Source organism: Lynx canadensis, chromosome B4 (genome assembly GCF_007474595.2).
Source record: "Lynx canadensis isolate LIC74 chromosome B4, mLynCan4.pri.v2, whole genome shotgun sequence".
Taxonomy (NCBI): Eukaryota; Metazoa; Chordata; class Mammalia; order Carnivora; family Felidae; genus Lynx; species Lynx canadensis.
In genome coordinates, this window is record NC_044309.1 from 19,751,557 (window position 1) to 19,775,276 (window position 23,720).

Here is a 23,720-nt window from a genome sequence, read left to right on the forward strand (position 1 = left end):
CAGCAAGCCAGTCACCAAGATGAGAACAGAAGGGTGAACTGGGAAAGAGGAACGAGCCAGAAATACGGGGTAGGCAATGGGTCGGCATCCGGGGACCCGGAAGCCGCAGAAACCTAGGGATTCAAGGGAGTCTGATATCTGAACAAACGCAGCCAGTAGCCAGAAGTGGACAGGAAATGATTACTGATGACTGCAACGAGTTCAGGGAGCCAGTGCCCAAAACGTGAGATGGCCACAGACCAGCAAGGGGGCATCCAATAGTGCGCAGGGAAAGCTGCAGTCCCCGTCCCCACCGCAATCCCCCTCAGCTTCTCCCATCCCCCCAACCTACGATCCAAGTTTGAAGAAGGGATGAGCTTGCTGTGCAAACACTGTTTCAAGCCAAGTCCTACAGAGCTCTTTCCAACCAGATTGCTTTCCAAAAGCCCTTCTCTATAGAAATTCTAGAGCAACCACCGAGAGCCAGAATGACAAAAGTAGGAAAGATGTGGCTTCCACGGCCTAAGTCTGAGTAAGAATTGATAATAATTACAGCTAATATTGATTGAGGGCTTACTCAAGCACAGTATCACACATTTCCCCTGCATTATGCCCTTAAATCTTTAAATGATTCTGTAAGGAACTCCGCACGGGCTGTGACTTACACTGTAGCACAGTTTATTTGTAGTCTCTGGGATGTCTTTAGTACAAACATTAACTGCTGTTAAAATTTAGCAGCTTTTACATGCATGTTACTTTTTTTTTTTTAATGTTTACTTTTGAGGGAGAGAGAGTGAGCAGGCGCGGGGGGAGGGGGACAGGGGGACAGAGGATCTGAAACGGACCCTGTGCGCTAACAACAGAGTCCCAGGTGGGGCTCAAAATCACGAACTGTGACATCATGACCTGAACCAAAGTCAGACACTTCGACTGAGCCACCCACGCGCCCCTCATGCATGTTACTTTTAAATGTTACAGATGTAGGGTGCCTGGGTGGCTCAGTCGGTGAAGTGCTGACTTCAGCTCAGGTCATGATCTCGCGGTTGGTGGGTTCAAGCCCCGCATCGGACTCTGTGCTGACAGCTCAGAGCCTGGAGCCTGCTTCAGAGTCCGTGTCTCCCTCTCTCTCTGCCCCTCCCCAACTCGCACTCTGTGTGTGTGTGTGTGTGTGTGTGTGTGTCTCAAAAATAAAATAAACATAAAGAATTTTAAAAATAAATAAATGTTACAGATTCAAAGATAAAATGATAAGCTATTATATTTCTCCCCAACGAAGTTGCTTCTTAAAACAAAAATGTTTTTAAATATTTAAACTCTTCAAAGTTACATAAAACACCCCAATCTAGCAATTTTTTTAATCGAAAACAAGTTATTGAAGCAAGGTAACATGGATACCAAAAGCAAGACACGTAAACTACTTTACAACAAATTATCAAATTACCCAGATTTCAATTTTCTCGTTACTGATTTGCAAGTGATTACTATTTTATTATCAGTTCGTGTTCAATAATTTTACTTGTGTGACTTTCCAAAAATGATTTTGTAATCACTGTTCTTATTAGAGAAATCAAGCATGCTAACTTAAACCTTGCTTACCTAAGGGAAGGGCACCTTTTTCTAAGTCTCACAGAGCCATTTTATGAGCCAACAACCCTGGGAGAGGAGCCAAAAATGGGGGGAAAAAAGCAAATCATGTGCCCATCCTTTGAGGCCGTGGCAAGTCTAGTCTGCGCGATTCAGTTATATGAGCCCATAAATTCCTTTTCTGCATCGGCTGCTTTGGTTCGGGTTTTCAATCATTGGCTACCAAGGAATCCTCACTGTTACAGAACAGCATGGTCAGGCCTACAAGACTCACTTCAGGGAAACCAGATAGAAAGCTAATGACTTAGTCCAAGAAAAACAATGGGGTTCACCTGCCCGAAGCACCAAGGTGGGGATGGCATGGATTCCACAGGTGGTCAACAGCTACCCTGGATAAATGGGACCTGGCTAGACTGATGGAGCACAGGCAAGGAGGGAAAGGGAGTAATCTAAACCGACGTGCGTTTCTAAGAACCTTCTAGAATATCACAAGTTATTAACTGACAAAATTAGAAATCTCCTACGCCTGGCTCCCTCTCTTTCCTCGTGTGAAGATCGTTGTCAGACCACTCCAGTCACCCTGGAGTGTCAGATAGGGACTGCCATCTTTGTGAAAGGAAGATCTTCGCATTTTTGGAGAGACAGCACTCAGCAGGATTAAACCACAAGGAAGAAAAGCAGGCGATAATAAGTGAGGAAATATACCTGGCTCAACTTGAGTGACAGCCATAAAATTAACTCTACTTCGGAGGTTTTCTAAAAACATAAATCTCCAAGTTGTCAGGGTGGTGTTCAGCTTAAGAATCACAACATATCCAAACATACAATATATTCTAGTAATTAAATCAATTCTCCGTCACCAGAAAGGACTTTCATTCCCTCTGAATATATTCCCTCCGTGAACCTGCCAGGCCACCGAGACTTGAGACAGGTGCTTTCAGTGACTAGCTAAATACTGGATGCCGGCCATTTAATTGCAGAACCATAATTCCAAGAGTATTTGGGATGATTTTGTACCATGTAACACGTAACCTACCCCCCCTCACTATCCCTGGAGTTTAAAACACACATGTTATTTATTAGTCTATTAGCTCTAAGTAGACCAACGTTACCAAAATATGCTGTAATCAAATAGAAATATTGGTGGTGTTTTATATCAATTACAGGGATTCTGCAAACATCTTTTTGAAGTTGATGTCACAAGGGCCATATCCATACACAGCCAAAATTCAAGCAACCGATTGAAGTTATACCTATATCGAACCCTGCTACGAGTTTTTTGTTTCATTGACTCTAACACTATGAATGCTGGTGATAGCTCTTTATTTCTGGAACTCTTTCTCCATTGGCTTCAAGGACACTGCTTGGCTTCTCTCCTCTATCAGGCTGCTTTTAAACAACCGATTTGAGAATGATTTTTTTTTCCTAAGCCACCCGCTGGTGTCACTTTGACCCAGTCTCATAATTGACCCTTCTTTGAGTAACATCATTGAGCATGAAAAGCTCAGGATCATGTTCTCATTTTTTTTTCCCTTTATTCCTTAAACTCAAGCTTTGCTGCGAAGGAAAATGCACAGCAGCATCTCCGTGAGGCGCAATTTGCTAGGATGTTCTTTCATTTTCTCACGTTGCTAGTTAGCAGCGATGATGGATCTCATACTTACAAACGAAAAGCATGATGAGGATACAGTGGCACGGATTCCTCTAAAAATAATGACATATTTAATTTTGATCTTCAACTTGCGGAAAATGGTTATTTCTCTTCGGGTGAGTTCTATCAAATGGTTTTCTACGGCCGTGGCGCCCAGCCCTGGCTATGCATCAGAATCCCTGTGAGGTTGTTTAAACATACAGATGCCCAAGGCCCTGCTACCAGAAAGTGTGCGTCTGCAGCTAGCATTTGTATATTTAAAAGCTCCACAGGTAATTCTGATGGGCAGCCAGCATCGAGAGCCCTGTTCTACAGTGTGTCTGAAAGCTTTTCTTCTTAGGGATGAATTAGCTCCTAAGTTTTGAAAGCAGCAACTCAACATTGACCCACGTTTTTACGTAGCAACCCAGATGGAGAAGGGGCGATGTAAGACACAGACAGCAGGGACCATAACCTTGCTCCTCTGCAGAGCCTGATACCCGGTTGTCACCCCCTTCACCGGCTTCTCCCCTCTGTGGCACAGCTGTCGGCTGCTCGCATGTCCCCAAGTCCTTAGATCTCATTCTTCAACAGGGGAAAAGTTCAGAGGTCTTTCCCTTATCTTTGGGACTTATTGGAAGGGGAGACGGGAGTCACAGAACTTCGCCTTTTTCCCTAAGTCCGTTCAGGCTGCTACAATAAAAATACCATAGATTGAGTGCGTTAACAACAAACATCTATGTCTCACGGTGCTGGAGGCTGGGAGGTCCGAGATCAAGGTGCTAGCAGGTTCTGTCTCTGCTGAGGGCCCTCTTCCCGGTTCAGGGGCAACTATCTTTTCACGGTGTCCTTGCTCGCTAGAGGGGCAAGAAGCTCTCTGGGCTCTTTTTTACAAGGACTCTAGTCCCGTTCCCCAGGACTCAACCCTCAGGACCTTATCATTTCCCAAAGGCCCCACCGCCAAATACCACCACACTGTGGATTAGGCTTCAGCGAACGAATTCAAGGGGGGACGCACTCAGTCCACTGCAGTCTTCAAATTCTCCCTTCTTCTCGATTCCTTTCCCGGCTCTCCTGCTTTTGCCTCTTTCGCGCTGCCCCCTTCAGTGCTCTCCCACCCTCCAGGTGCCGTGGTGACACTATCCTTCCCTACAGCAGCACCAGTCACGACAGGGTTGGTAGCAAACGTAGAGTGCGAGTTTAGAGCAACAGAATTTGCTTAAAATCTCAACTTGAATACTAGGAATCTGTTCTAGAAGTCTCTTGGCCGTTCTTTTTTTTGTTGCTGTTTATGTGTTTATTTTGAGAGAGAGAGAGAGAAAGTGGGAGAGGGGCAGAGAGAGGGAGAAAGAATCCCCAGAGGCTCTGCATCGTCAGCACGGAGGCTGATGTGGGGGTCGAACTCCCGAACCATGAGATCATGACCTGAGCCGAAATCAAGAGTCAGACGCTTAAGCGCCTGAGCCCCCCAGGTGCCCCTTGGCCATTCTTACGCCAAGATCCCCTCTGTATTCCTCCGTGTAGGGCCCTGCTCATTGCCGGTTGTCACCCGGTCCCCCATCCCCTCCCCTCCCGCTGCCGGCCCAGGCCCCGGGTCCTGCTACTTTTCCGGTGTGGAGTGATTGAGCTCTTCCTCCGTCAGCACATCAACCAGAGGCTGCTGCATGATGGGCCCTCCCCCATTAGGCCCTGAAAATCTATCCAGCTATTTGGTAATCCAAGGCAACCATTTTCTTTCACTCGCCATCAAACGGATGCTTTCTGTCCATCAGACTTGTTCCCAAACACCTAGCAGGGATAAGCCTGAATTAATCATCGAAATTTTCAAAACCTGTAAGCTTTTTTGAACTCCGGAGAGATTTTATCAATGCAAAGGAGGCCTGCCACAAACGCTTTGAAAACACCCTACTAACTGCACCTTAGAATGTTCCATCCATTCTTTCACACCACCATGGTGTGTTGGTACCTGCCTGGGCCCCACCCCGCCTCCCCCCCGCCGCTCTACAGGTGCTTTTCCCGCTCCACAGGTGCTCTACGGGTGCAACTGTCTGCCCGGGGACTCAGGGTCTCCGGGTCTGTTTCCCAGGAAACCGCACCGAAGACAACTGGCTACACTTATTGACGGGATTAGTCAAAATTGATTCCGTGAAGCAGCAGGTGCCGGAGCCTGATTTCGTAACGGCTACGACTCCAGAGAGGTTTGCAGGAGGGTGTGCACAATATTGAACCCCTGCAAGGGCGTGGCACCCACGGATCAGAACAGAGGCCACGTGTGGGCGGCCAGCGCACCGGGACCGTCATCCTGGATTTTAGGGGCTGAGCCGACGGTCAGGAAGATGATACAAAAAAGCAGATTTGGCAGCGGCTGGCCCGTTCTCTCCTTCTGCAGAATTTTGTGTGCCACACCAACAGGGACGCAGGCTAAGGGCAGGGCGCCAAGACACAAGTGGCTTGACCTCAACTACCTGCCTAATTCACAAAGGATACAATTGCCACTTCTTCTCAGAAAGGGGCCTGTTCTCCTTACCTGTGTTGGGCTCTGTCCCTAAGTATGGGATGGAAAAAAGAAGGTTGCTTCCTGACTTGGTGACCGGGTGAACAGAGTGTCATCTTTACGCTTTTTTAGATGCCAAATTCTAAAGACCTAATCTGAAGACCATCTCCCCTGGGGGCACCAGAATTGATCTTGAGCGTAACTAGCACATTTCTATTCACGGATAGAAAGACCCAGGTTTTGTGGGTCCTAACGTCAACATAATTCTGGAGCGCTTCTCCAGGGAAAAGAATTAAAAACTTCGAGGGGCGCCTGGGTGGCTCAGTTGGTTAAGCGGCCGACTTCGGTTCAGGTCATGATCTCACAGTCCATGGGTTCGAGCCCCGTGTCGTACTCTGTGCTGACAGCTCAGAGCCCGGAGCCTGCTTCAGATTCTGTGTCTCCCTCTCTCTCTGCCCCTCCCCTGTTCATGCTCTGTCTCTCTCTGTCTCAAAAATAAATAAATGTTAAAAAAAATTTTTTTAAGATAAAAAATAAAAATAAAAACTTCAAAACACAAAAGTAGACGTGAATGTATTTACGCTCCATAAGAAAAAAATTACCAAAAATTACAAATGTCAAAAGGTGACAAATGCCACCGACATCTCGCAATTTAGAAACTGTAATAATAGGGGTGCCTGGGTGGCGCAGTTGGTTGGGCATCCCTTTGGCTCAGGTCAGGATCTCGCAGTCTGTGAGTTCAAGCCCCACGTCAGGCTCTGTGCTGACAGCTCAGAGCCTGGAGCCCGCTTCGGTCTCTGTGTCTCCCTCTCTCTCTATCCTTCCCCCGCTCACATGCTGTCTCTCTCTCTCTCAAAAATAAAATAAAAACATAAAAAAATTTTTTTTTAATTTAAAAAATGTTTAAAAAGAAACTGTAACAATATCCTTATTCATTTCCACATGCTCTGTCTCTCTCTCTCTCAAAAATAAATAAACATTAAAAAAATTTTAATTTTTTTTCAATGTTTATTTTTGAGAGACAGGGACAGAGCACGAGTGGGAGAGCGGCAGAGAGAGAGGGAGACAGAATTCGAAACAGGCTCCAGGCTCTGAGCTGTCAGCACAGAGCCCGACGCGGGGTCAAACCCACAGACCGTGAGATCATGACCCGAGCCGAAGTCGGACGCTTAACCGACTGAGCCACCCAGGCGCCCCCCCAAAAGTTTTTTTAATGTAAGATTTTTATCGTGATTGCTATCTTTGTGAGGTAACAAAGGATGCCCTGAGAATTTCTGTTGCATTGTCTGTGATGTCTTCTCAATTCACCCACGTTCTAGAAACACATATCTCAAAGCAATTGGCGAAGGTTTGGATAGAATAGAATCGATTCACCTGTTTTCTTCAGTATACATTAAAATGTTGCAAAAGTTTTCTTAAATAAGTAATTTGTACGATTGGCAAATGTACACCTAGGGCAATTTATCCAGCTCCTGGAGTATTTCTGTGCTCCAGGAGCTGGATAAATTACTCCCTACGGTTGAGGAATGAGGGTGCCTTATCAGAGTAAGCAGGTTTGGCAACGCACTTACTGGAAGCATATTTGCAAATTCACTTTAACAATCAGCATCGTAGGGGCACCTGGGTGGCTCAGTGAAGCATCCAAATTCAGCTCAGGTCATGATCTCGTGGTTCGTGAGTTCGAGCCCTGCATGGGGCTCGGTGCTGACAGTGCAGAGCCTGGAGCCTGCTTCATATTCTGCACCTCCCTCTCTCTCTGCCCCTCTCTGGCTCGCACTCTCTGTCTCTCAAAAATAAATAAAATTTTTTTTAATTTTTTTTTTTTTTTACTTAGCACCGCAGGGGCACTGAGGTGGCTCAGTCAGTTAAGCATCTGACTCTGGATTTCGGCTCAGGTCACGATCCCAGGCTCAGGGGGATCAAACCCCACCTGGGGCTCTGCACTGACAGCATGGGCCTGCTTGGAATTCTCTGTCTCTCTCTTTCTCTCCCTCTGTCCCTCCCCCACTCATGTGTATTCTCTCTCTCTCTCTCTCTCTCTCTGTCTAAAAGGAAAAAGGAAAAGAAAAAGAAATTAGCACTCCAAGATTGGGGATAAAGTCTCTATGCTCTTGGAGTATGATGGATCAACTCATTGCTGTAGGTACTTTGAAAACTGCATTGGTTAGGGGTGCCTGGGTGACTCAGTCCGTTAAGCATCCGACTTCGGCTCATGGTCTCTCAGCGTGTGGATTCGAGCACCACATCAGGCTCTGTGCTGACAGCTCAGAGCCTGGAAGCTACTTCAGATTCTGTGTCTCCCTCTCTCTGCCCCTCCCCCACTCACACTCTCTCAAAAATGAATACACATTTTAAAATATGTATATTTTTAAACTCTGCATTGATTAATATACTACTCATTCTCTCACGTCAAAGATTCTCGACAAGGAAGAAAGACGGTACCATGCTGTTCCCTCCTTGCCAATAACTCATCTGTCTCTCCCAAGACCTTCTCTTTGCAGTCACCACCCAGGCCCAGGTGGCCAAGAGCTCCTACATCAGAACTTCAGAAAGCCTGAGCTCAGTATTTTCCCTAGAGGTTCCCCAATCATCTATATAAGTCAGTGTGAAAAGAACTGAGAAATTGCTTTCCTAAAAAAGTTCTACAACTTGTGGACTGAAACCCCATGGGTGTTTCTCTGGGTAGAAGAATTTCTCACTTCGTTTCTCTTTTAGCCTATGAGTGGCCAGTAGATAATTTTCCACCTTTGTGGAACGGCAGCAAATGCTGTATTACTGCCTCTGTAATTGAAACACAAGAGCGGGGCTGAATGATACAGAAGCATAAAAAGAGAAAATAATATCAGCATTTTCTCTGCCAACGGTGGCTTTTACAACAGGTCTGAATGCAACCGGTTTCCATAACGGGAAAATGGAAGAACCCAGCAAAAATACACAGATGACCCATCCTAAAGAACATTTAGTATTCTTAAAAAAAAAAAAAGAAAGAAAGAAAAGAAAAGAAAAAGAAGAAGAAGAACATGGGGCACCTGAGTGATTCAGTCAGGTGAGCATCCAACTTTGGCTCAGGTCAGGATCTTGCGGTTTGTGAGTTCTAGCCCCTCATCGGGCTCTGCGCTGATGGTGTGGAGCCTGCTTGGGATCCTCTCTCTCCCTCTCTCTCTCTGCCCCTCCTGTGCTCATTCTCTCTCTCAAAAAAAAAAAAAAAAGAATTTGAAAACAAGTGGTTTATTTGGGCCATGATCTCAGGAAGCACCTTGGGTCAAGAAGTTGGAGAACAGAAGAAAACCAAACAGGGTGCCTCGGGGAACAGGGTACCCCTGTGAGCCCAAGAGGTTCAGTCCTGTTGGGGACCTCGAGGAGATGGGGAGAAATCCGGACTATGTCTCCTGTCTGTGGGCTGAAAGTTTCAATCCTCCACAAAATCCATGTGGTGAAGCCCTGACCCCCATTCTGGCTCTATTTGGAATAAGGAAGTAATTAAAGGTAAAAGTCATAACGGTGAGGACCTTATCTATAAGATTAGTGTCTTTGGAAGAAGAGACACCAGAGCGCGCTCTCTCTCTCTCTCTCTCTTTCCATGCACACTTAAGAAAAGGTCATGTGAGCACGGCCAAAAGGCAGCTGTCTTCAAGTCCAGAGAATAGCCCCCACCAAGAATTGAATCAGCCTGTGCCTTGATCTGGGATACTCCAGTCTCCAAAACCGAGAGGAAGTAAATTTCTCTTAAGCCACCCGCTCCACGGTATCTGTTCTGTCAGCACAAGCAGAGGAATACATTCTTCAATTCTCCTTTGTCCTAAGATCACTTATCCTCTTGTAGCATCCAGCCTTCCCCGCCTGGGGTGGGCAGAGCAGGGCCAGAGGAAGCCCGCAGGTGGAGAGCCACGCGGACTTTCCGAAACCATGACCTTGGAAGGAGTAGTGGGTGCCAAGGGGCTGAGGCGGAGCACCGACAGGGGCTGCTGCAGGGGCAGCCACGAAACGATGACATTCAGTGTTTTATGGCAGACCAGCTCCGCTTCATCATTTGCATTACCTTTTCTGGCGCCTTAGCTTTGCACCAGGGTTACCCCAGCCCGGCCCTGCCGAGGATTCCAAGAGCTACCTTTCCATAAATTACTTTTCTGCTTCGATCGGTCCATTCCGTTTCTGTTGCTTGCAACTAAGAACGTTCGCTGTAGGGGCGCCTGGGTGGCTCGGTCGGTTAAGCGTCCAGCTTCAGCTCAGGTCACGATCTGGCAGTTTGTGAGTTCGAGCCCTGCATCCGACTCTGCACCGACAGCTCAGAGCCTGGAGCCTTCTTCGGATTCTGTGTCTCCCTCTCTCTCTCTGCCCCTCCCCGACTCATACTCTGTGTCTGTTTCTCAAAAAAATGAATAAGTGTTAAAAAAAAATTTAAAAAAAGAACGTTCGCTGTAGACTCCAAGTTAAATCTACACATGAAAACAAGAATTCACCAGTGTCATCTGCCTCTTACGATTCAAAATCACAAAAGCAAAACTAATTCATGACTGAAACAAGGCAAATTAGTAGATGACCCTGAAGAGATACTTTTTGCAAGATATGACGACAGTATCTGCTCCAATATGTATCAAAAGCTTTAACATTTTGTTTAACATGTGTCCCAGCGTTCTATTTTTAGATAATTGTCCAAACAAAATAACTGGACTAGAGCTCAAAGACGAATACACAGTATTTTTTTTCCAGGCACTGTGGATAATAGCAAAAAATTACAAAAAAATCAAAAATCAAAATTTAGGGAATAGTAACAAATTACAATATATCTGTAGTGGGATAGTTTACTGCTATTAAGAGTGACATTGCTGAAGTATGGGGTTTTTTTTAATTTTTTTAAATATTTATTTACTTTTGAGAAAGAGAGAGAGAGGGAGAGAGAGACAGAGCATGAGTGGGGGAGGGGCAGAGGGAGAGAGAGACACAGAATCTGAAGCAGGCTCCAGGCTCTAAGCTGTCAGCCCAGAGCCCAATGCAGGACTCAAACCCATGAACCGTGAGATCATGACCTGATCTGAAGTCAGATGTTTAACGGATGGAGTCACCCAGGCACCCCTGAAGTTCGTTTTTTAATATGAAAAAATGTTCATGATGTAAGTAAAAAAAAAAAAAAAAAAAAAATCAGAAAAACAGTATCTCAGTGGGATCCCATCTTTGTAAGAAGAAAAATATATAAATCTTGGAGAAAATTCTGAAAGGATATAGACCAATATATTAATCAAAGTTATATTTGACTGGTAGAACAAAGATATTTATTTTCACCTTATACTTAGATATATTTAGGACTGTTTTTTGTTTTGTTTTGTTTTTGAGAAAGTGGAGGAGGGGCAGAGAGAGAGAGGGTGAGAGAGAGAATTTTAAACAGCATCCTGGGATCACGACCTGAGCCAAAATCAAGGGTCTGACACTCAACCGACTGAGCCACTAGGAGTCCCCATGACTGTTCTATAATAAGAATTACCAAAATTTTATGTAATAATCATACCTGCTCTACCTAACTCACAGGGATAGTATAGTGTAGGAAAGCATGACTGTCACTAAAAATTTCGTAAGCATGCAGTTAAGGAAAGCTTCTATAGGGGACGCATGAAAATCTTCAAGACCACTTAACATACAATTTAACAACGCATTACTACGGCTGTTATGATTAATATCAGCAGGCCCCAAAGTAATGCTAAGATTATGCACAATTAGCCATCAAGTGTGAATCAACACGAGAATTTATTCAGTACTAAAAGTACAAACCTAAGACTGTCTTCAGCATCAGTTGCAACAAGATGTCCTGGAATAAAACCAATTACAAGAGATCAAAAAGTCCTGGCCAAGAAAGCAGGCATTGCATTATATAAAAATATTAATAAAGCAGTGGATATTACTGATATTATAATTGCTCTTAGCAGGAATGCTTTCCAAACCAAAGGAGACAGAACGAAACAAATGGCCCTGACAGAAGAATTAAAGCAATGTGTAAATCGAACACCACTAAATTAAATTCTGTTGTCCTGGCAACTCTAATGCTTTGATAAATAAGTTATTCGACATCTCCCAGAACTTGGAATTTATCATGTGCGTGAAAATGCAAAAGCCATTCCTTCTATGGACTTGTCATAGGCCCAAAAGATTTCTTTCTAAAAAAAAAATAATAAGTTATCCCCAGGCCCTGAGATGTGACCAGCGAGGAAGAAACTATAGATTGCTGCCCATGCTTCCTTACCCTCTTTCGCCTTCCCAACAGAGCCCAGGTTTGGTTTGGGTGTGGACCCTTCGCACGCACAGCCTGCACTACAATGCCCCCTCCAGACCCATTTTCCTCCCTTCTCCCCCCTCCTTTCTCCTGGGAACCTGACCTGTAGGGACTACATTACGGGCCCTGATGACCTCAGGCTTCCACTTTGGTTTGGCCAGTGGGGAGCCCCGAAGGAGATCAGAAAGCAGGAAAGTAAAGCCAAGGCAGCTGTTCCCTCTGGCTCCACTGTGCAGCCTGGCTGCTTCCCTGTGCCTAACGTCATGAGCCTTGACAAGCAGCCCTCTCCCCGCTATCTGTATCTATGGTACTGTCTCGGGGCTCTGGAAACCATTCACCAACCCACTCTTCAGGACTGGGGGTGCTAAGGTGCTGACATTACCGGCTACAGGGTCCTGCACTCTTGTGTGGATTCCCTACACACCTCCATCTTTGCAAATAGTCACTTTATTAAACTCTCCTCAAGTTACTCTGTTTCCTGCTGGGACGCTGGCTGACCGTGGGCCTCAGGGAAAAGTCGGCCCCAGCCCCAGCTCCGGCTCCAGGATGTATGAGGATCCGTTTAACCCAATCAGAACATTCCATTGCACTGATGAAGGGGTGGACGGATGTGTAAACCAATGAAAGTGAATCTCGGGATTCTTGCCTGGAATTCTAGGCCTGAAGCAGTCTCTCCTAGGCCAGATATCATTCACTTGGCTGACGGCGAGCAACCCAACATCTCAGTAGCTTACCCCAAGAAAAGCTTATCTTTTGCTCACATTACAATACAATGAGTGCCAGCATGAGGTAGAAGGAGTCTGGTCCACAAAGTCATCAACAGTCCAGGCTGCTTTTATCCAGTGTCTCCACTATTCCCTGAGGACCCTTGCTCCTGATGTAGAGATAGGACAGGGAGGAGCATGAGTCGGGCCTGGAAGTTATGTACAAGACCTGTACTCACTTTCCATTGGCCCGAATTCAGTCATACGGCCCCACCTAACTGCAGGGGGCTGGGAATGTAGTCTAGGTGTGTAGGAAGCAAGAAAACAAAGTCGTTTGGTAGAACCACTAGCCAGCCTCTTCCTCACTCTTCCTGCAAGGGGTAGCTGATATCAGTTAGGATTCCATTTGGAAGCACGCAGCCCAAACTGAACTATAGTGACTTAACCAAATAAGGGATTTATTTGGTCTCGGATAGTAAAGAATCTGGGGGTAGAATCAGAGATGCTCAAGGAACCAGGCTTCCCCCCTTATTTTCTCTGCAACGTTTAAAAGGCATATTTCCTGACTACAAAATAGTTCTGGATATTCTGTCCAAAGTCCAGGCAGGATGAAGCAGGGAAGGCAAGGTGCAAAGGACAAAAGGATCGTGTCTGATACGTTTAGTCCCTTTTCAGAAAGCTTTTCTGGAACCCCATCTAGCAGATGTCTCTTTCACGGCCAGGCTACCTTCAAGGAAATCTAAGGTAGGGTTGCCAGATAAAACACAGGACGTTCAGCTAATCTTGAGTTGCAGATAAACAAATAATTTTTGTATAAGTATGTCTGTCCCATGCTGGGCATCCTGTTTTTGTTTGTTTTTGCTAAATCTGGAAAGTCTAGCCTGAGGATATGTTGGTTTTTTTTTTTCAGGAATAGAATTTAGTGCTTCATCACTTACATGTAACACCCAGTGCTCATCCCAACAAGTGTCCTCCTTAATGCCCATCACCCATTTAGCCCATCCCCCCGCCCGCCTCCCCGCCAGCAGCCCTCAGTTTGTTCTCTGGACTTAAGAGTCTCTTGTGGTTTGCCTTTCTCTCTGTTTTTATCTCATTTTTCCTTCCCTTCCCCTATGTTCATCTGTTCTCTTTCTTAAATTCCACATATGAGTGAAATCATATGATATCTGTCTTTCTCTGACTGACTTATTTCGCTTAGCATAATACACTCTAACTCCATCCACATTATTGCAAATGGCAAGATTTCATTCTTTTTGATAGCTGAGTAATATTCCATTGTGTGTGTGTGTGTGTGTGTGTGTGTGTGTGGGTGCGCGCGCGCGTATGTATCTCACATCTTCTTTATCCCTTTATCAGTCATAGACATTTGGGCTCTTTCCACAATTTGGCTATTGTCCATAGTGTAGCTAGCATGGGGACATGTGTATTTTTTAACGGCCACATTGCCTCTCTGAAAAAAAGTCAAGGTTCTGACGATAAGGAAGAAGGAAAAATGGACATTGGGTAATGATCCAACACCTGCCAGTAGCACAGAAGTGGCGGTCTGTTGGGGCTGGCTTTCAGGAAAGTTTTGTCTTTCTCCCGAAACGAGAGGACAGATTTGACTGTTTTCTGAACTGTAGACATGAGTCTCACAGGCCCGGCAACAGAACGATGGAAAGAACATGGGTCCAGAAGAGATCGCCACACTGGGTCCCAACCGGATGGACTGCCTCAGCCCAGGCTTCTTAAGACCCAGGACAAACTGCCATCCCTGTAGGCAGTCGCTATGTAGCTCATTCTTTGTTTCTTTCTTTCTCTCTCTCCACGCCCCTTCTTCTTCCTCCAGCTATTTTTTCTTTCTTTTTTTATAACAGAACATAGTGCCAACTGGTACCTGTCTCCTTGCTCTCCATGACTATACGTGTGCAGCCAGGAGCACTGCCGGGGCTCTTCGCCAGGATGAGGGAAGCAGCCCGAGAATTAAATCAAGACCCAAGTGAGGGTCCGGCTGATGAATTTCCCCCAAACAAAACCAGCCCCTGGGGCGCCTGGGTGGCTCAGTCGGTTTAGCAACCGACTTCGGCTCAGGTCATGATCTCGCGGTTCGTGAGTTCGAGCCCCGTGTCCAGCTCTGGGCTGACGGCTCAGAACCCGGAGCCTGCTCCGGATTTTGTGTCTGCCCCTCCCCTGCTCGTGCTGTCTCTCTCTCTCTCTCTCTCTCGTTCTCAAAACTAAATAAACATTAAAAATTTAAAAAAAACCAACAGCCCCACCAGGCTAAGTGACCCTAAATCTCACCATCCCTCTAGCTACATGAGCCAATAAATGTCTTTATTGTTTAAGATCATTTGAGTTGGACTTGAGTGTTTCTTTGTAGGGAGAACATCTTAACCGATAAAACCAGATTCTCCAGCACAGTTCCTATACTTCTAACAGATTTGACAACAGTTCTCTCATTATGCCAAGACACAGAAATAAAATTAACATTAGGCGAAACAACACGGCCGGCCTTGTGCAGTAGGAATACGTACATTTTTGTAAACAAAAGTTCAAAGTGAAAATTGTACAATTAAATGTCTTTGTCGAGCATGGTTTTTTTTCCCTATTACTCTGTGTTTTGTGAGGCCTGTAAATAAATATTCTTAGTATTAATTATTCCCACTGGCTCTGTAGTTCATGCACTAAAGTGCTGCATTTTTAGGTTTCAGTAATTGGACTCGGGAGACTCACAGGGAAGAGGAGTGGACATTAGGATGTCATATTCTATTCTCAACATGTGACTGTCATTATCTTCCAACTCAATAATGCTTATAAATGTACAAGCTAGGGATGAGCTACTTACGGTAAGTCTTTAAAATCCTGTAGCTTGACATTTATAGCTATCCTCGCCGGCAGGAGTGCATTTTAGCTGGGCTGCCCTTATTGTCTCCAGCGGACCCTCTAGGTTTGTGGAGACACCGTAAAATACTGGAAAAAGGGGAAAAAAAATGGTTCATACCCTCAACCGGGTTCTCTGTGACGCGAGCTGTGTGCCATAGAATGAATCGGAATAAAGGCCACAAGCGATAGGCTGTCTCAAGTCTATGACTGCACAAAGTGATTCGATCACTCTTACCAATGCCTTGGAAGGAGGGAAGGTCCTGGAGCGAAAAACCAGTCAAAATAGTTACTTCATTTGCTTGATCCAGTCTGACCTGAACTAGGCTTCCCTGGTGAGGACAGTGAACCAGCTGTGGTCTCCTCACACAGAGATACCAGAATCTCTTACAGCAACCTCACAAACCTGTCCAGGTCCTTTGGTTCAAGTAAAATTTTGTTATATTGAATGTCTCTTGGGTCAACTAAGTTGGCCTTTCCCAACTCTCTTTTTGCCAGAGGAGGTTCCTCACACAGAGTTATTGTATTGACCCTACCCCTCATTCATGCTCTGTCTCTGTCTCTCTCAAAAATAAACATTAAAAATAATAATAATAAAATTACTCAATTCTCTCTCCCTGCCCCATATATTCTGTATTATCCATGTATCATTACACATTATACATATAATACATGCAATATATTATACATGGTATATATACTATGTTATCTCACTGCCCATCTGAGAGATAACACTGTATATGTACTATATATATACCGTATATGTTATATGTATAATATAGCAGAGAGATAATATGAATTATATTACTGATTATACATTATTTATATGTCTGTGTAACAACTTATAGATTCACATGTACCTGTAAATCACAATGTTTCTAATCTTTAAAAAATATTCACTGAAAATTGAACTGCGGAACAAGTATTTCCCAATCAGAACAATCCTTTCCCCAACTTTCTTTGCAAAGATTTCCCACCCCCAGCCCATCTGTGGGCCACCAGCACTAGAGAGCATGACACCCATCCTCAGGGCCATCAGACGAAGGGACCTAAAGGCAGACAGTGGCTGAAAAGGACAGAAGGAAGAAACAAATCGTCACCTGTCATTTCTCAAACATTCGCGAAGACTTTCCATTCTCTACTGCCGTTCCTTCGGCGTCGATTAAAGAGGCTTTGGTTAAAAAGGGGTGAGACCGCGTGGTCCCTCAGCTTTGCTCTGCTTGTCAGGTGATCCAGGGACATCTTCAGACTTCCACTTCCCCCGTCTGTCCCCTAAACCGGGTCGTTTGGCAAATGCTTCCCGGTAGCCCTGTGGCCACCTAACACCCACTGTTTTCTCCTGTTCTTTGCTAGTTTACTCTTGAAACGGTTGCCGTTTCTCATCGTACCAAATAGCTGGCTTGACTACATTTCTCACTCTTGTAGCTGCTGTGTCAATACTTCAAAACATTCAGTCAGTTAACTCAATTCAGTCAAAAATTGTCACAATGTTTAGCATTGTGTTGACACCGCCCATGGCATTGGAGGAAAGACAGCTCATTAAGTTCTAAGTGATTCTTTATGGAGCAGAGCTACGCACTGTCACAGGGCTACAAATGTGACCGGACCACCGTGACAAAAGGAAGAAAATGAAATACTACTGGAGGGCCAACCGCGTGCCAAGCACCAGGTGACAGTTTATCCACATTTTAGCTCGTTTAATCGCACAATCTTCCAAGCCCTCCCTGCTGACCGTCACCTGGAGTTAGACTGTCAATGCTAGTATGAAATCAAAACAAACGAACAAACAAACAGCCTCTCAGAAGGGGAGGTGGGTGGAGAGGTGGGCAAAATAGGTGAAGGGGAGTAAGAGGCATGCATTTCCAGGTTGGAAATTAATAAGTCACAGAGATGAAAAGTACGGCGTGGTCAATAATACGGTAACAACGTCGCACGGTGACAGGCGGGGACCGCAGCGACCTTCACGAGCACCAAGTACTGTATGGAACTATAACATCACCATCTTGTACACCTAAAACTAACCTAACATTGTGGGCCATTTCGATAATGAAAGAAAGAAAGAAAGAAAGAAAGAAAGAAGAAAGAGAAAGAAAAAAAGAAAGAAAGAAAAAAAGAAAGAAAGAAAGAAAGAAAGAAAGAAAAGAAAGAAAGAAAAGAAAGAAAGAAAGTGATAGTTCATTATGGAGTTCCTATTCACACACTAATGCTACACACACATACTACACAAGAATGTAGAAAAAAAACAGGCTTCACAGTCAAGTTTCGCCTAATGGTTTACCTGCCTGTAGCTTGCATTTGGTTTTGTTGCAAGCTGGCATGGCTCCTTTCAGAAATCCAGGAGCACAGTGCCCCCTCTCAAAACATCAGCACACAGAGAAAGTGGACCTGGGAGGGGACCAGACACAGGCGGAGAGGTGGGGCTGGTTGAAGGAAGGGACAGGGGAGGGGAGGGTGGGGCCACCGGGGAGAGTCCTGTGTCCAACCTAGAGGACTTTGTGACTGTGATGTGTATTTGAAAGAACTCCATCTGAATGCCTACTGTGTGCAGTTACAGGGCTAACCAAGAGACCTTAAGGAAACCAGAGGAGTCACTAACAAGTAGCCGGGGAGTGTTAATGAGCCATTTAGCAAGGGCTCTAAGGACCTTGCAATGAGAATGTCCTGAGGCACAAAGCAAGGGCAGAAGAAGGCCTGGGGCGGCCCAAGATGCAGAGAGTAAATAAAGACAATCCTAGAAACCTTTCTATGGCAGCTGTTAATTGTAATAGGGATTCAGCTTATGTTCTAAATACAGCATTCCATTTTTACCATAAATATTTTGGTCTTTGAAAGAACTACTGAAACATCCACACCTTGTACACCTGCTTGGTACCTAAGTTCTGTGCCCAGAGGACGTGAAACCAAGGGCTGGTACCTGCCTCACACTCATCATTAGTGAAAGAGAGTCAGGGGGCGTCCTTACAGGCAGCCAAACCGCGTCTCGTGGACTTCCACAAAAATCTCAACGCACTAAGGGAATCGATTTCCCCCACAATTATAAAACTCAGCAGTCTCGTGTCTTGAATGACAATAATGTAGACAGGTAATTAGATCCTAATTTCTGCTTCCGTGTTGTTCAGGTCTCAACTGCTAGCGGGCAGTTTACTCATGGACCTCCCCTTTACATATCTCTGACAATCACACACAAAAAGTCAAAGTCAAAGAAAATTGCCTCCTATCTTCTGTTTTCTCAAATTAAAAATTTATATCTCGCACAGTTTTAAAAGGTATGAAATAAGGCGTTCTTTGAAGTTCCCAGAGAGTTATTAAGATGCCAGCAAGCGCTTATGCATTTATGCTAAGGAAAAGAGGGAGAAGGGTAGGGAGGGAAGGAAGGAAAATGATTTCCACAATAAAATCACACACACACACACACACACACACACACGGTTGTGGGTGCAGTGGGGGAAGGGGTCTCACGTGCTTCTTTTTCTTATTGCTAATACATTCTATTTACAGAGAGATCAGAAAGTATACAGTAAAACCTTGGATCACGAGTGACTTGTTCTGCGAGTGTTCGCAAGACGAGCAAACATTTCTAATCAATTTTAACTTGATACACGAGTGATGTCTTGCAATACGAGGTCCGTGACGCCACACATCACATGATCACAACCGAGCCAACGGTTTTTGAAAGTTGCTTTGATATACAAGTGCTTTGGATTATAAGCATGTTCCAGGAACGAATTATGCTCACAAATCAAGGTTTTATTGTGTATATAAAAAGGAAAACAAGGAAACTCACTTCTAATTCACATCTCTCAGAATTAATCACTGTTGATATTCTTAGGTTGATCCTTAACATTAGACTCTTTGAAGAGAACATCCTGTGTTCTTTGGAAGGAGGAAAGGGAGGGGAGGGGAGGGGAAGGGAAGGGAAGGGAAGGGAAGGGAAGGGAAGGGAAGGGAAGGGAAGGGGAAGGAAGGGAAGGGAGGGGAGGGGAAGGGAGAATTTAAAGGAGAAACCCACTGTTCCCTGGATGTGCGTCAGGGGGGGACGTGAGTCGGACGTGCGTCAGACTTCGGCTCAGGTCATGAACTCACGGTTCTTGAGTTCGAGCCCCACATCAGGCTCCTTGCTGACAGCACAGAGCCTGCTTGGGATTCTTTCTCTCCCCCTCTCTCTATTCCTACCCTGCTCATGTTCCCTCTCAAAATAAGTAAATAAACTTAAAAAACAAAAAACAAAAGAAAGACACAACAGTCCTAACCACCGGCAATTGAAACACCTTTTGCTAATTTTACTAACCCTACTACCCTACGAACTCAATGTCCTTGGGAAGCAAGGGGTCATTCACTTTGGGATCCTGATTAAGCCTCATCAGCTTCCCGGTTAATCCACTTCCGGCCCGAGGGTATACTCACAGTTGTTGAGGAGTACTTTGCGCAGCACCCAGAGAAGCTGGCATCCCCCTCAAAAAAGCTAAAACCCGGTGAGGGGGTAGTCACCAAATTAGATGAAACACAAAATTTACTTGAGAGGTCCCGGAAAGAAGTTCCAGAAGGTCCTCCCAAACCGAGAGCTAAGAGGCCAGCCACAGCTAGGGACAGAGAACACAAGCCAAAACAGGAGCCCCCAGTGAAAAGTCACCAGGGACCATCTCCAAATTATAGGCCTGGATTTGCAAAGGAGCTGTTCCTTGCAGTAACTCGATATGGCCTGCTCTGGCGGGAGGAGTAACAACTATTTATTTATTTAAGGGTGGTGAGCAGCTCTCCCGGATACCGCCAGGGAGGGCAGCAAGTTCGAACTGCCGGCTGCCTTCCCTTAACCCGAAACCCTGAAGCCTGGTAGAACCCGGCCGCTGGGAAGATGCAGGTCTCACAAAACCGAGGCTTCAAATCCAGGCTCTGCTAGTTCCTGGCTGAGTGGCCCCAGGTGAAGAACGTAGCTGCTCCCAACCTCAGTTTCCTCACCTGTAAAATGAGTTGAATAATACCTACTTTAGGGGTGCCTCGGTGGCTCAGCCAGTTGGGTGTCCAACTCTTGATTTCCGCTCGGGTCATGATCCCAGGGTCATGGGACCGAGCCCCACGTTGGGCTCTGTGCTGAGCGTGGAGACTGCTTAAGATTCTTTCTCTCTCTCCCTCAGCCCCTCTCCCTTGCTTGAGCTCTCTCTCTCTCTCAAAACTAAAAAATATCCTAATACCCACTCTATAGGATTGATGAGGGTTCATGACATTTGTGATGGTTCTGTCACCAACGACATTTTCAGCAAAGAGTAGCCATTACTATAAAACTGTCTTTTCCGTTTACTTTGCCGTGACACTAAGAAAACACCTAAATGTTTGCTGACCTTGCCTGTTACACAAGTAAATAAAGCCTGTCTTGTTAAGTAGGGATTAAAACCCCAACCACAGATTGGGAGTGTGCGGTCAGGCTAAGAACTGATATTCGCTGGGATCCCGGGTGGCTCGGCTGGTTAAGCACCTGACTCTTGGTTTCGACTCAGGTCGTCATCTTGCAGTTTTGTGAGTTCAAGCCCTGCATCGGTCTCTACAATGGCAATGTGGAGCCTGCTTGGGATTCTCTGTCTCCCTCTCTCTCTGCCCCTCCCCCACTCGTGCTGCCTCTGTCACTCTCGGGATAAATAAATAAACTTTTAAAAAGTTGACATTTGCCTCAGTCTTTGGTTTGTTGAAAAGAAAAACTTTCTAAGGAAGCACGATGCGGTGTGTATTTGGCGAGAGCGGGAAATGCGGTGAGAGGAGAAAGCATTGATTACCAGTCATAAATAAAATGTATGTATTTTCATAACCGAGGGCTGCGTAAATTACAGAGTAGCCAGGACCGATTTAAGAACTAGAACATCTGCTACTAAAATGTGTATGTTAGGAGTTGAAACCCAGGGAGATTCAGGAGCATTAAAGTATGTAAACCTGTCCGTACTCCTAGCCTCTTATCATTTTGTTTTTATCCCAAATATCCCCGTTTTGGCATTTAAAAAAATAACCGATATAAATGTGCTCATCTACCCTCGTTAGAAGTAAGCCCCTGGCAGCCACAGCATGCCAAACTATATATGCCTGTCAGCCTTCATTTGTCTGGAACTTACCAGGGCTTTCTTTCAGAGCCGTGCCTACCTTACAGGGAGAACAGATGCCCAAAGTCTTTCTACTTTTCAAACAAAATGGCAGCAAGTTTTATCAGAGGATTAGGTGTTTACATTTCAGGATACTGTGTGTTTCCTGGCTTCTGTCCTCTCTTACCGATCTTTGTGCTGTCCACCTTTGCACGTACACATTCGGGTCTAGGAACCCCTGGCACCGGTGACAGTGGTGGTGACATAGGAGGCCCTGGGGAAGCAGGTAGCCGGCGTGGGATGCAGGGAGCTCTGCCCTGCTCACCTCAACGGGCTTTAGACCAGTGTCTTATTTCGAAGTTTACGTCTTCAAGTTGAGGCATATCCAACACAGAGCGGGGCTTTTGCAAAGTTGAATGATTGGGTTTAAGTTTCACTTCCCCTGTTTTTGAAATCTTAAAGAGTAACTCATTCCAGTTGCAGGTTTCGCTTTGTGTTGTTTGTTTTATTTTGACTCTTCGAGTCTCATTTTCTCCTACGAAATCTACTGGTTAATTGCTGCCGTTGGTTGAGAGAACTTTAAAAGAAATTTTTTGCTACTAATACATTATTGCTGCTAAATCTAAAATTTCTAACCCGGCCAACTCACCATTTTCTTAAAATATGCATTCCTCACCCTCCCCCAGCCCAGAATCTCACAGGTAAGATTTCACCCAATTTAATTCTTCTTTTTTTTTTTTTTAACATTCATTTATTTTTGAGAGACAGAGAGAGACAGAGCACGAGTAGGGGATGGGCAGAGAGAGAGGGAGACACAGAATCCGAGGCAGGCTCCAGGCTCTGAGCTGTCAGCACAGAGCCCGACATGGGGCTCAAACTCAGGAACTGTGAGATCATGACTTGAGCCGAAGTCGGACGCTTAACCGACTGAGCCATCCACGTTCCCCCTTCACCCAATTTAATTCTTAATACACTTCCCTACAAAACAGCTGAAATCTCAAAACAGTAATAATTTTTTGCTGTTCGCTGGGTGGGTAGATTTAAGTATATATATATATATATATATATATATATTTTTTTTTTTTTTTTTTTTTTTTTTTTTCCGATTGGAAATGTTCTGATCTGTGAACGTAAAAGCCCACCTATGGGATGCTTTCTTCATCTCATTGCAACCTCCCTCACCTAGAGAGTTCCTCCCTATCTCCATTCAGCTAATTCCTTATTTCAGGGCTATTGTTCTTTCCTTATTGAAAGAACTCAAACTGTTAGGAGTTTCAGCATTAGATCATTATTTATTTATGTATCCTTTCCTTTAAAAAAAAAAATGCCATATGGCCCATTGCTAATTTAAAAGCAATAAGGGGCAGCTGGGTGGCTCAGTCGGTTGAGCGTCCAACTTCAGCTCAGGTCACGATCTCACAGTTGACGAGTTCGAGCCCTGCATCCGGCCCTGTCATCCTAACAGCTCAGAGCCTGGAGCCTGCTTCAGATTCTGTGTCTCCTTCTCTCTCTCTCTCTCTGCCCCTCCCCCGCTCATGCTCTGTCTCTCTCTGTCTCAAAAATAAAGATAAACATTAAAAAAAATTTTTTTAATAAAATAAAATACAAGCAATGAACATGAATTTTGCGTCCAAAATGTTGATTCCTTTGTGATCTTTGTAAGTGGTCTCCAGGCATAGGGAAACATTCCTCTCCGAGGTGTCTGGCTTTTCACCCTCTCTGGCCATAAAGCATCTCCCCCAGGTCAGAGGAAAGCTATAAGCTTTTCCAAAGTACATTTTACCTTGTCAAGAAATACCGCACTGTGCTCAAGCGTCACTAAGGTCATTCGGAAGCACTTGCTTGGCCAGGACACCTTGAGAGAGAGCTGTGGTAAAAAACGCCCATGTCAAGGCGCACGATCTTGCGACAAGCACTGATTCTTAAAGTAGATATTTAAATTTTTCAAAGGTGGTTCTGGAATGTTCAGATTTTGCGAACTGGAATTAGAAAAGCCGAGAATGGTAGCATTCTCATTTGGAAAGGATAGTTTTACTCTGCTTACTTGAAGTTAGAACTAATAATCCAAAGTTTTCAATGAGTGTTACTTTGAATCGCCCAAAGACAATCAGGTACCATCTTGCTGATTCTCAGGCTTATCTTCCAC